Below are 11,616 nucleotides of genomic sequence, written 5' to 3'. Positions count from 1 at the left end.
TGAAAATATATATCCACACAAAGACAATGGGGCATATAAATGTGTGCCTCATCTTTATTATTCTAGCCCTAACTTGAAAATAATCCAAATAACCTTGAACTGGTGAATAGATAATATAAAATTTATTACTGCTCACAATAAAAAGAGGTGAACTTCTGAATATAATCTACAATATAATTGATACACCTACAACATAATTGCAAGTTGAAGGCATCTTGCTTAATGAAAGAATCCTAATGCCTAATTGTATATTTTTATGTATATAAAATATGTAGAAAAGATAACTTTATAAATAGAGAAATTAGATCAGAGGTTGCTGGTGGCCAGTGTGGAAACAAGTATTAATAGCAAAAATGAAGCACAAGAGGACATTTACAGGCAGTACAAATTTCTAAACTTCTGTTGTAGTGATTGGTGTTTCATTTTATTGATTTTCTAAACATCACTGAATTCTACACTTGGAATGGGTGAATTTATGTTATATAAATTGCATTTCAACAAAACTGTTAAAAATGAGAACTTCTAGTACATCTTTGTGATCTTTCTTAAAAACAGATAAAAATCTGTATCTTAGGGAACTGTCATTGTTCCGGTCCATCCCATAGTTCTTTTCATTTAAATTATTACACTGATCTTAGCACCATGATCTTCCCACAAATCGTTTGGAGCCTATTAAAAAGTACTGGTGCTCCACTGGACACCACTTCCCTTGGAAGATGAGGGTGAGGGAAGAGGCTCACAGACCACAGAATTTTCTGTGACTTCCAGGCACAAGCTGCTTAGCACAATGATGGGAACTGTAAGCACATTAATTGGGAGGTACGGGATGAGGACCTCTGTCTTTCCTGGCAGTGTCATTCAGACAAAACTGAAATGTGGCCCTGGCAAATCAGTATAATAGCTGTGCCTCATTCCCATTGTGAGCCACATGAGTGCAGTTCCTAACATACTGAGATTCTTGAATAACATCCATCAGCACTGTACTATCAACATGCAGCAGATTGAGCACGTTCTCTTCTGAGGAACACTCTGCTCATCCCTAAATCAGAATCTTTGGAGGAAATGCAGAGCATGTTGAAAAGCAGATAATAAATAGCAATGGAGAATGAATAGGCTGTGTGAGTGCTGTTAGTCACAGTAAATGCATCTGATATGTTCCCCTTAATATCTAACTCTCGCCATCAGTATGTGAAGAGCAAGCGATGTTTCTAAACTTGTCTGGATAGTCAGCCTTTCACAAGGCTTTCCACATACTAATTCAGTTTAAAAAATCAAATACCTCCATTAGATTCACAGAGAATGGAAAATCAAATTGCAGTTCTTGCCATTATTCTTGTCATCCAAGTATAGGAAATAATGCCTGATTTTCTACAACTGACATGAAAACTTTACTGATTAGCTCTTTGTGAATGGTTCATATGGAGTCATTGAGTTATACCTTGATATGAAAGCTAATATAAGCAGAAGGAATACTGTCATGCAAGAGACCCTATTAAGAGACCCCAGGGGACAAAGTGTGCTCTTTATAGAAAGTTAGGCATCTTACATGGTGCTTCACATGTATGCAGTTTTTAGGGACTGTGCTTAGACAGTGGTACATCTAAGTGGATACAAATCCAAAGTACTTTGTCATATGAGCCTTTAGACAAACAGAATCACATTAGGAGCTATAAAAGAAAGCCCCCTCCCAGCAAAAAGAAAAGAAAATGAAGGCTCTAAATTTAAAGAAATTGAAGTTTCCCTTTTGAAAAGCTAAGTCCCTAATACACTCATTTTTAAAAGCTTAGGCATCAAAACACGATGAGTGCTAAAATAAACACAACAATCCCTGCTGTTCGAAGGAGTTGAATATTGGTTGGAAAAGTTAGGGGGAGAAATCAGGGTGGTAATCCAGGTGTATCTTAGACTGGGTGAAACTGGCCCCTAAGGAAGACGGTAGGAGGCATTTGTGAGGTGCTGCGGGGGAAGTGTGAACGTGTGCTTGTGAGCAGTAGGGAGAGTTGTCTGGCTGTAGCAGAAAACATGAACGAGTGAGCTGTAGGTGGAGGTTGGGAAATATCTTACACTTTGCGGATTGCTTTGAATGCTAGAATGACAGGGTTACATTTCATGCTATGGATAATGATGAGCAACTCAAGAGTTTTGAAATGAGCTGAGACATTATAGAGATAACATTCTAACTGTATATACAATGGATTGGAATTGGAAGGCCCTGAATGCTGGCAGGTTAATTAGAAAATGGAAATAGGAAATTAAGTGTAGAGTAGTGACTAAAAAGTCTTCTACTCTGATTTTCCCCAATATTTAAGTTAGCCTCACAGTTAAACATTTGGATGGAGAGGAGGGTATTTGCAGTGCTGATAGGAATATTCAGGGAGCTGGGCATGGCAGTGCAGGAGGATTATAAGTTTGAGGTGAGCCTAGATAATTGAGACCTTGTCTTAAAAGAAAATAAATAAAAAGGGCTGGGTGTGTAACTCAGTGGTAAAGTAACCCTGGCTTCAATTCCCAGACCCACCCCTGTCAAAACAAAAAACAAAAAACAACAACAACAAAAAAAAAAAAAACAGGAAAAAAAGAGAAGAAAGTTTACAGAAATGGGAAGTTTTAAGTTGTAAACAATGAGTGTTAATGTGATGATAGGTTGAACAGGTACGTAAGAGAGCACTGGTGGGCAGTTCTGAACACAGCCATACTGACTGCTCTGTGACCTGCTGTGTCCATGATGCCTGAGGCAGACATGTAAACAGTAGGTGTTTAACATACATGTGGTGGATGACTTGAAAGAAATATATAATAATTGAAATTCTGTTAAAGGTCATCAAGAAGTCTCCTGAGGGGCTGGGGATTTAGCTCAGCGGCAAAGCGCCTGCCTGGCAAGCGCAAGGTCGTGAGTTCGGTTCCTGGTCACAAAAAACAAAAAAAAAAAAAAAAAAAAAAAAAAAAAAAAAAAAAAAGAAATCTCCTGAGAGACTAGAGTTCAAATTGTGACAGTGTTTCGTTTTCTAGGAATGTTATAAATAGGAAAGACAAAAGAGGAAAAAGAAAGGAAAAAAAGAAGGAAGGAAGGAAGGAAAGACAGAAAGAAAGAAAGAAACAAACAAACAAACAAAGAAGACTAAGAGCCAAGTTTGGAAATTTTCAAATGAGGAAGTGTAATAAGAGAAAAAAAATCCACAAAAGATAAGTGTGGATCAGATAGTGGCTTTGACACATAAAATTTCTGTAATTTTAAAGTATAATTTTAAACTTTAAAAATGTAAATTTTTAAAATGTAAAATTTTTATCTAAAAACATTTCTAGTGGTAGTTTTAGAAGAAGAAAAATGCTTTTTTAAAATCCTATAATCATTTCTCAAGAATTTGATTATGTGAGAATTAAATATGCTTTGGTGCTATAAAATTTTCTGTTAGTTTGTTTGGGAAATTAAGGACATCAGTGTATGCTTTCATACCAAATTTATTGTGTTGGTTTCCAGTTTGCCCAAAGTGAAGAATTTGGATCACATGTATATGGTGATGAATACTGCATAGTGACAAGGAAAACCTGTTCACTTCTTGGGGATAATATTTTACTCTATCCAGAGTATGCAAAAATTAATATTGGAAGCTAAATTAAAACATTTATTCAAAGCTAATTAGGTATAGTTAAATGCTAGTAAATATTTCTTGTTTGCTTCCAAAAGGGATTTTTAGCCAGAGCATCAAAAACGGACCGCCCACGTGATTCCTGCAGTAGGACCACGTAAGATCTTATATTATTGCCATTTAAAATTGTTTTCAAGTCACTGTCCTTGAAATCTCCACCAACTTGAGACAATAATTAGAGCTCTTGGCATTAGCACACTCTCTCCATATCTGAATTTTGGCTATAAATACTTAATAGCTATTATAATGAGAAATGAGGTTGCAAATTTTCTCTTGAAATTTCAGATTCACTATGCTCAATGCTTAAAGTCTATCTGCGGAAGGGCCAAGACCCACTGACAGTTACAATTTTCTCAAGTTTGACAAAGTTTGGTCTTTTCTCTGGTGTTCCAAAAGTAGGCTACTTGTTCCTTCAGCTCATAAATTTAGCCAAAACATATTTCTTTCTGAAAATCAAAATTCTTCAGCATGGAGCGTGATGTGTTTTGATCCATATATGTGTCCTTCATAAGCCAAAGGAAAAGATCTGACATTTCCTGCACTGACTTTCTCGTAACTGACTACCTTGATAGTGATCCTGTGATCTGCTTTTTGAGAATTTGGTGCAACATCTAGAAAATTATTGCTTGATGAAAAATGGCACAGGACCAAAGTTTTGCCAGCAATCTAGATTACCAAGCCAATATCTCTGGACTAGAAAAATACTACAATCTTCCCTATCATGAATTCTTATTTTTGCTTTAGAATGACTGAGAGAAATTTCACCCGTGTCACAGTCTCCAAAGCTTGATAAAATGTCATTTTTATTCTATAAAATAGCTAAATATCCACCATAAATTAGTAGTTGAAAAGATTCTCCTATAAGAACCGTCACGTCATACCAAAGAAAATTAAAAGTAATGATTGATCTGCCAAACTTGAATTAGAATACCTTTACTGAGTTATCTGAAGATTAACTACAGATATTCCACAAAAAAGTCACAGTATTTCCTTAATACAAGTTTTGGAAACATTCAGAATGCAGAGTAATTGAGAGCCTAGAGAGAAACATAATTTTTACTTTTTTCAATTAAAGGGGGATTTCATAGCAAATCATGGTTGAGGATTTTGATTATAGATTTTAGTACTTGCAAAGCCATGTGTGAGATGGAGAAAATAAAATTTAAAAAATATTTTTAAATTTTTTGGTTTTTCTTTTTTTACTAAATTATCCTTCAAGAGGGCTAGTTGCTACCATAGCTTTGTATTTTTAGGCTTCAACCATAGTGAAATACCAGGACCTCATCTTTTTATGATGCTTTTGACCCTTTATATCAGCCTTTTATCATTTGGAGTTTTATTTTCACCGAGAATGACAAATACCTAATTATTTCCACAAAACAAAAATAATCCACCTGTCAAAAAACAACTGGTAAAAGCCTGACATTACTTTCACAGAGCTCTAGAATCTAAGCTGTTGGAGGAAGGGACTCTCTTATTTATGGCCTACTTTGCTGAGTTACAAAAGTCATTGAGTCAGTGCTCAGTAAATATCTACTGTATGTACTTCTTAAATGAATGTTTGACATCATAAGTGACATCACTGAGAGACAATGAGTAGTGAGACTGGCTATTTCAGACTTGCAGAGGCTCCAGTAAGCAATCTTAAAGGTAATTTTCCATATATAGCTATCCATTTAGGCTCATTTAACTGTTCCTGGGGCTAGGTCCAAATAGTCTTGTGTTTTAATTTGTGTTCTAGCTTGCTTAGTCAGAATGAACTACAGCTCATGAGAAAAGAAATGAAAGATGCACTATAAACAGCTTTCACGAGACTCACAATCCCCTTTTCGATAAAATACTAGATTCAAATTTTGGTTTTAAAACAAAACATTTATTGCATTTTACAACCAGAAAGTTTCTTAAAGCAACCTGCTTTACACATATAAACTACACTGAATGTAATTAAGATATAATTGTTTTTTGTTGAGATAAACCTAGAGCTTAATACAAGCATGTCTCACGCTATTTTCTGCATGCCCCCATAAGCTGGTAGTACTTGTTTTGATATTAATGTACTGAATATTATGAAAGATACTTGTATTTTTAATTTTACAGGTCTGCAGTTCTATTACTATGTATATTTTTGAAGAGTAATTTCCCTTTCTTATGAAGCAGAGTGACATATGATCTTCAAAGGAGGCATCTTGTACAATGCCTTCTCTGCCCTAGAGTATTGTTAAAAGTAAAAAAACTGGAAAAAAGACTTTGGACTTGTTGGTTATCAGCATGCCAAATGCAATTGAGGTCAAATAGAATGATGAGAACAAGTAAAGTGTTTGTGATTTAGTAAGAAGTTGATTGTTACATGTCTGTAAGAGAACAGGTTGTATAGCTGCATAAGGATGGAAACCAGATGGGAAAGCAAGGATAAGATACATTTAAAAACAATCAGACAGAGAAAATGTAAAAGTCTGACAACACCCATGACTACAAGGTTGCAGGGAAGCCTCATACACTAATAGTGGGGATACCCACTGAAACAACCACTTTGGACAGGCAATTGCCATTATTACATCTGGTGAGGTTGACACTTCCCATAGCCTGAGGTCCAGATAGTCTATTTCTGACTCTCATAGAAAAACACTTGCCCATGTCCACAAAGAGATATGCACAAAAGTATCTATTTAAAATTATATTTGGTAGTGAAAAAATAGTAGCAATATGAATTTCCATTAATAAGGGAAAGATACATAATTTGCATTCTATTCACTTGACTAATCATGTTCAGCAGGTAAAATAAATGAGCTGAGGTTATCCACACCAATATGGGTAAATCCTAAATATATAATATCAGAAAATATATAAAGTATGATAAAAATAAACAGCATGTTTAAACTTTAAAAGAATTATAATAAAAGACACACTGCCTTTAACCTCCCTTGAGATACTCTCCCTCATCTTCACCTAGGATTTACTTACTATTTCTGTGTCTTTCTGGAGCAGTTCTGGAAGTACTGTCCAGTTTTTGTTTGTATTAATACATGCTCATGGAATTTATGAGTACATTCACTGTGGAGAGCACTTGCATGCAAAAAACACATCTTAATTCATTTTCAACATCTTAATTCATTTTATGTCCCTTTCCCCTCTCCATCCTCCCTCTGTCTCTTGTCCCTTTCCCATTTGTGAAAGATCTATCTCCCTGTCCCTATTATCTTTTATTTTGCTCTTTAGTTCATTTCTACTTTGGATTACATGAAATTTAAAAGCTTCTGTACAATAAAGGCAACAACCAACAGAGTGAAAAGACAACCTACAAAATAAGGAAAAAACCTTTTTTGGAAGTCCTTTTCAATGTCTTTAATTTCACTCTTGTGGCTACCTTGATGTTCTGAATCAATTCAAAATATTTACTTTTCTTGGAATTTTACCTTTGGGGGAAAAGCTAGAAACTGCACAGTACCAGATCTGGTAAGTAAGATGGATAAAGGAAAACCACAATGTTTTTACCAGATAACCTTTTTGGTGGATGGCACTGGGTAGCAGGATTCACGCTATTTTTTTAATCACACCTTGGAAAGACACCTGTGAAAGAGGACTTCCAGAACTGCTTCAGAAAGTGACACATGGGGTGAATATGTTTGGGGGGGGATGGCACTTTGAGTAGAATTAATGGCAATGTGTCTTTTATTGTAATATATTTTAAAAAAATATTTAAACATTTACTATATTTTTGATTACCCTTTGTATTTGTTGAGCAGATTTCAAATAGATCATATACAATATCATTATGAACTTTAAAAAATACTTATATATTCTGCATTTTAAAAATAAGTGTGCAATTGGTAAAAGTACACACATTTTCATTTATATAATGTTTACAAAACTTAAATAGGAAGGCTCAGAATAGCAGTTGTTTCATATGGGGAAGGATTGGCAGAGAGCTTATGTAAATATGGGTCCAAGCAGAGATACCAAAATTTTTTTTATCTGCACTTGGAATGTTTTGTTCCTTTAAAAAAAAAGCTGAACTAGATAGTTACATTCATTCATTTGGAGGATGAGTAACTTGCTATTTGATTTGATTTTTTATAACTCTTTAAAATACTTTATTAAAACAAAAATGTAAACAAAGACCATTTTTCAATATGGGGAAGCATAACTGTATTTGAGATTGGATTGTGCTAAGAAAGAGGCAGAACTTTAAGGTCTTGACATTGAGAAGTCACAGAATCCTATGCACAGGAGGAGCACAGAGTGAGCTCAGCAGTGCCACAGTTTATCATATCTCTGTGCATCTTATGTGCCACCTATCTCATATTATTATGTATTTTATTCATCCTTATATTTACAGCACTACACACAGGGCTTTGTAGCCAACCAGATTTTGTAGAGAGAAAAAAAGTAAGAAAAAAATATTGCAGTCTTTGTATAAAAAGAGGGAAGAAAAGGGAGCCATAGGAAGACAGTAAGCAACAATAAAAATGAATTGGAGCAGAGAATATAATTCTAATAACGAACAGACAAAAGGTGAGGTGTTTGTTCTCTGTATCCAAGAAGGTTACATCTTGCTAAGGAGAGTGGAATAGCTTGAAGACCTGGCATTTATTTTCTTTCTGAAACATTTAAATCATGTTCTCTTAGTACAGGAGCCTAATTATATTCTTAAGACTTAAACTCAATAATGTTATAAGAGGAACAATGATAATTTGGAAAAAATAATTGCCAAATCCACTGAATAGTTAGTAAGAGATAACTTGCAGTAGCATGTTAAAAGAAAGCAGAGATAAAGGGAATTTTGTAAAGCTTTGGATGAATTATAGAGTTGGCAAATGCTTGTTGATTAATTAATTGATAGGATTGAACTGAGTTAGACAACTCTGTAGTAATCACTTTCTTTTGCATTAACATGAAGAATATGCAGCTACACATTCTGAACAACTTCCACATACAAATTATTTGTACCAACAAAGGTTTGTGTGCCTTGAATTATCTATCACATTCTTAAGGTAATATTAATAGTTATACCAACTCTCTCTAGAACTATTCCCAGGGCCTGCAATTAGAGTCAACCTCCATTCGATTCTTTTGATTTATTCATTTAATACTATACTTAATAGAAAGGACTAAGGGTAGGGAAAGTGTTTACCATAGGTTATGTGTAATTCTGTTTGGGTGTAGTGGCACATGCCTGTAATCCCAGCAACTGGGAGACGGAGGCAGGAGGATTGCCATGAGTCTAAGGCCATTCTAAACCACCTAGCGAGACCCTTCATATTCAAAAATAATAAATAAATAAATGCATGTACGTATGCAAAAAAGTAATTGTATTACTGTACATAACTAAATACCAAATAATTATGAGATAATTTCTCACAATACATAATCTTAAAATAACTTCTGTGTATTAGAAAACAGATCTTAGGATTTTATGATAGTATACACAGCATTTCAGTGTCAATTTCATTTGCAGAGTACTCAAATTCTTTGGGACATTCAGAGTTTCTGCATTGTATTTTCTTCATGGACAAGAAATTCTGAAACCACCAAGTAAATACAAATAACTACAGAATGTTAGAAGAGGTTAACTTTTGTTAATACTTGGCAAAATTCAATAATGTGCATGGTATGTTTGGTATCCAAGGTATACCACTTTAGCCACCTTTTGTCATATTTATACCAGGTATTAGATCTAACAATATAATCATGTGATATATTCTGGAGACATAAAATAGTTCAAATCCGGGTGGAGAACTGCGGCTCTTGTGGCAATTCTAGCCCTTCGTATCAGTTTCTGAAGTGTTGTCACCTAAGAATGGTTGCTACGTTTTTAAGTGGTTGAAAGAGATCTAAATACCAATAATACTTCATGATACAATAAAGTTATAAGAAATTCACATTTTTGCCCACAAATAAAGTTTTATTGGAGCACAGACCTATTCATTTATTTCTGTATTCCAATGAGTGCTTGCCCATTACAGAGTGGAGTAGTCATGACAAAAATCATGTGGCCCACAAAGCCAAAGATATTTACTCTGTAGCCCTTACAGAAAGAGTTTGCAGATCCTTGCTCTAAATATATTATTTTGTAATTATGTAGTACTTTTCCTCCCAGAGATTGGCATAAACAACTAGTTGGGCCACTTTACAATCTTGGGGTTTGGCTAGTCATCATCCATCACATTAATAGTCATCCCAAGGCCACAAGACAGAGAAAAGACAATTATACAGCAGTCATCTTTGTAGGAAGTCATGGCAATAATTGTGTAGAATTTCCTGAGCACAGTAAGAGGAGCTACTGAAAGTCCACTTCGATTATAGGTCTTTGGGCTCTGGTTAGAGAAGAGGTTTTATTTAACCAATGTGTTGAGAGTGCTTTACAAATAACATTGCTGGTTATAGACAAAGAAAATAGAGTTGGTACTTGGTTAGAACCCAGAACCAAAGTTTCTAAATGAATATTTGCTTTCTTCTTCCTTATTACTTTGATGCCAACTTATATAGCTGAACTTTGCCTAGTGTATTCAACTCTTCTTTTTAGTGGTTAAAAAGCTCCATTTAAAAAAAGTTCTGTGAAATAAACTGTAGAAGACTGTGCAAAGGTTGTTCATGTTTTTGTACTTGGTGTTTAATTGCCTGGTCGGTTGGGCTCTGTCATGAATGCTTTTTACTGTAAATTCAATACTAAGCTGGTCTGTGTGTTTTTGTATTAATGCACTGATGTTGGTCTGTGTCACCAGGCATTGAACATAGGGTAAAATGCCTCCACATACTATAAAATACCCATAGACCCACTAAGGACAAGGGCAAAGCTCTCATTGGGATCTGACCACATCTGCCTTGCTGAGACAGTCCAGAAACGATGTTTTCCTAATAAAACTTATTTTCAATTAATAAATTTTATTGGGAATGTCTAACATTGCTATTGGCTTACCCAACTCTCTCAAACAGATGTGATTTTGTGTTTTCATAATTGTTGGATTCAGAAATACCTCCATGAGGTAAAGCCATTTTTTTAATGTCATGGCTCTGGAGCTTTTGCTTCCTTTGATGGCATCAAAGACTATTTAAGCAGCCAGGGAACTGGTCAAATTCACAAAGGCTGAAAAAGCAGAATGGAAATGACCATTTCTCTATTGCTTTTGGAAAACTCTAAAAGTTGAATACCACTGTGCTTGTCTCTTGACATAACATCAGTCCACTCTTCAATAAGGAATTTTATTTACGTGTTAAAAGGGTTTATTTCCTTGGGACTTTTCTTCACCTTCCCCATTCTTTCCCTTTCGGTCCTCTCTCTCCTTTTCCTTCTCATTTTTTTCTCTCTATCTTTTATTTCTCATGAGTGCAAAAGGAACATTGTTTCCCTCTTATTTTTACTGGATTGTCTTTTCTTAGGTAATATGCATTATGATTTCCATTTAATTATGGAAACTGTTGTATGTTTTGTGCTCAAGTCTATTATCACAAGTGCCAAACAGAGGGACTCTTAGAGAAACAAATACAGGCACAATGTAGCTGGGACCAAGTAGTAATATTTATTTATTTATTTTTTTTGTTTTGTTTTTGTTTTTCTCTGGTACCGGGAACCGAACTCACGACCTTGTGCGTGCCAGGCAGGCGCTTTGCCGCTGAGCTAAATCCCCAGCCCCAGTAGTAATATTTAAAGAAAGCTTCATATATCTTATCTCATTTCTCTTTATGCTTTCCTTCTGTGTTTCCTTTGATTTCCTCTCCAATGTGGTTTGAATTTCCACTTTGTTCTCAGTTCTCTTACTGGTTTTTCCATTCTTTTTCTCATCACAGTGTAATAGTGACAAACAATTTTCTGTCGCTACATAACACATGGTGATTTAAAACACCTATTTATACCTTAGCATTTTTAGCTCAGAGGTCAAGGTGGACTTAAGTGCTCTGCATAGGGTTTCAAAAAGCTGGGTGCTTCTCTAATGTTCTTGGGAAGAATCCTTTCTGATTTTGTTCAAGTTTT

This window comes from Chinchilla lanigera, unplaced genomic scaffold (genome assembly GCF_000276665.1).
Source record: "Chinchilla lanigera isolate Chin_1 unplaced genomic scaffold, ChiLan1.0 scaffold00037, whole genome shotgun sequence".
Lineage (NCBI taxonomy): Eukaryota > Metazoa > Chordata > Mammalia > Rodentia > Chinchillidae > Chinchilla > Chinchilla lanigera.
Note: the sequence above shows the minus strand (reverse complement) of the source record.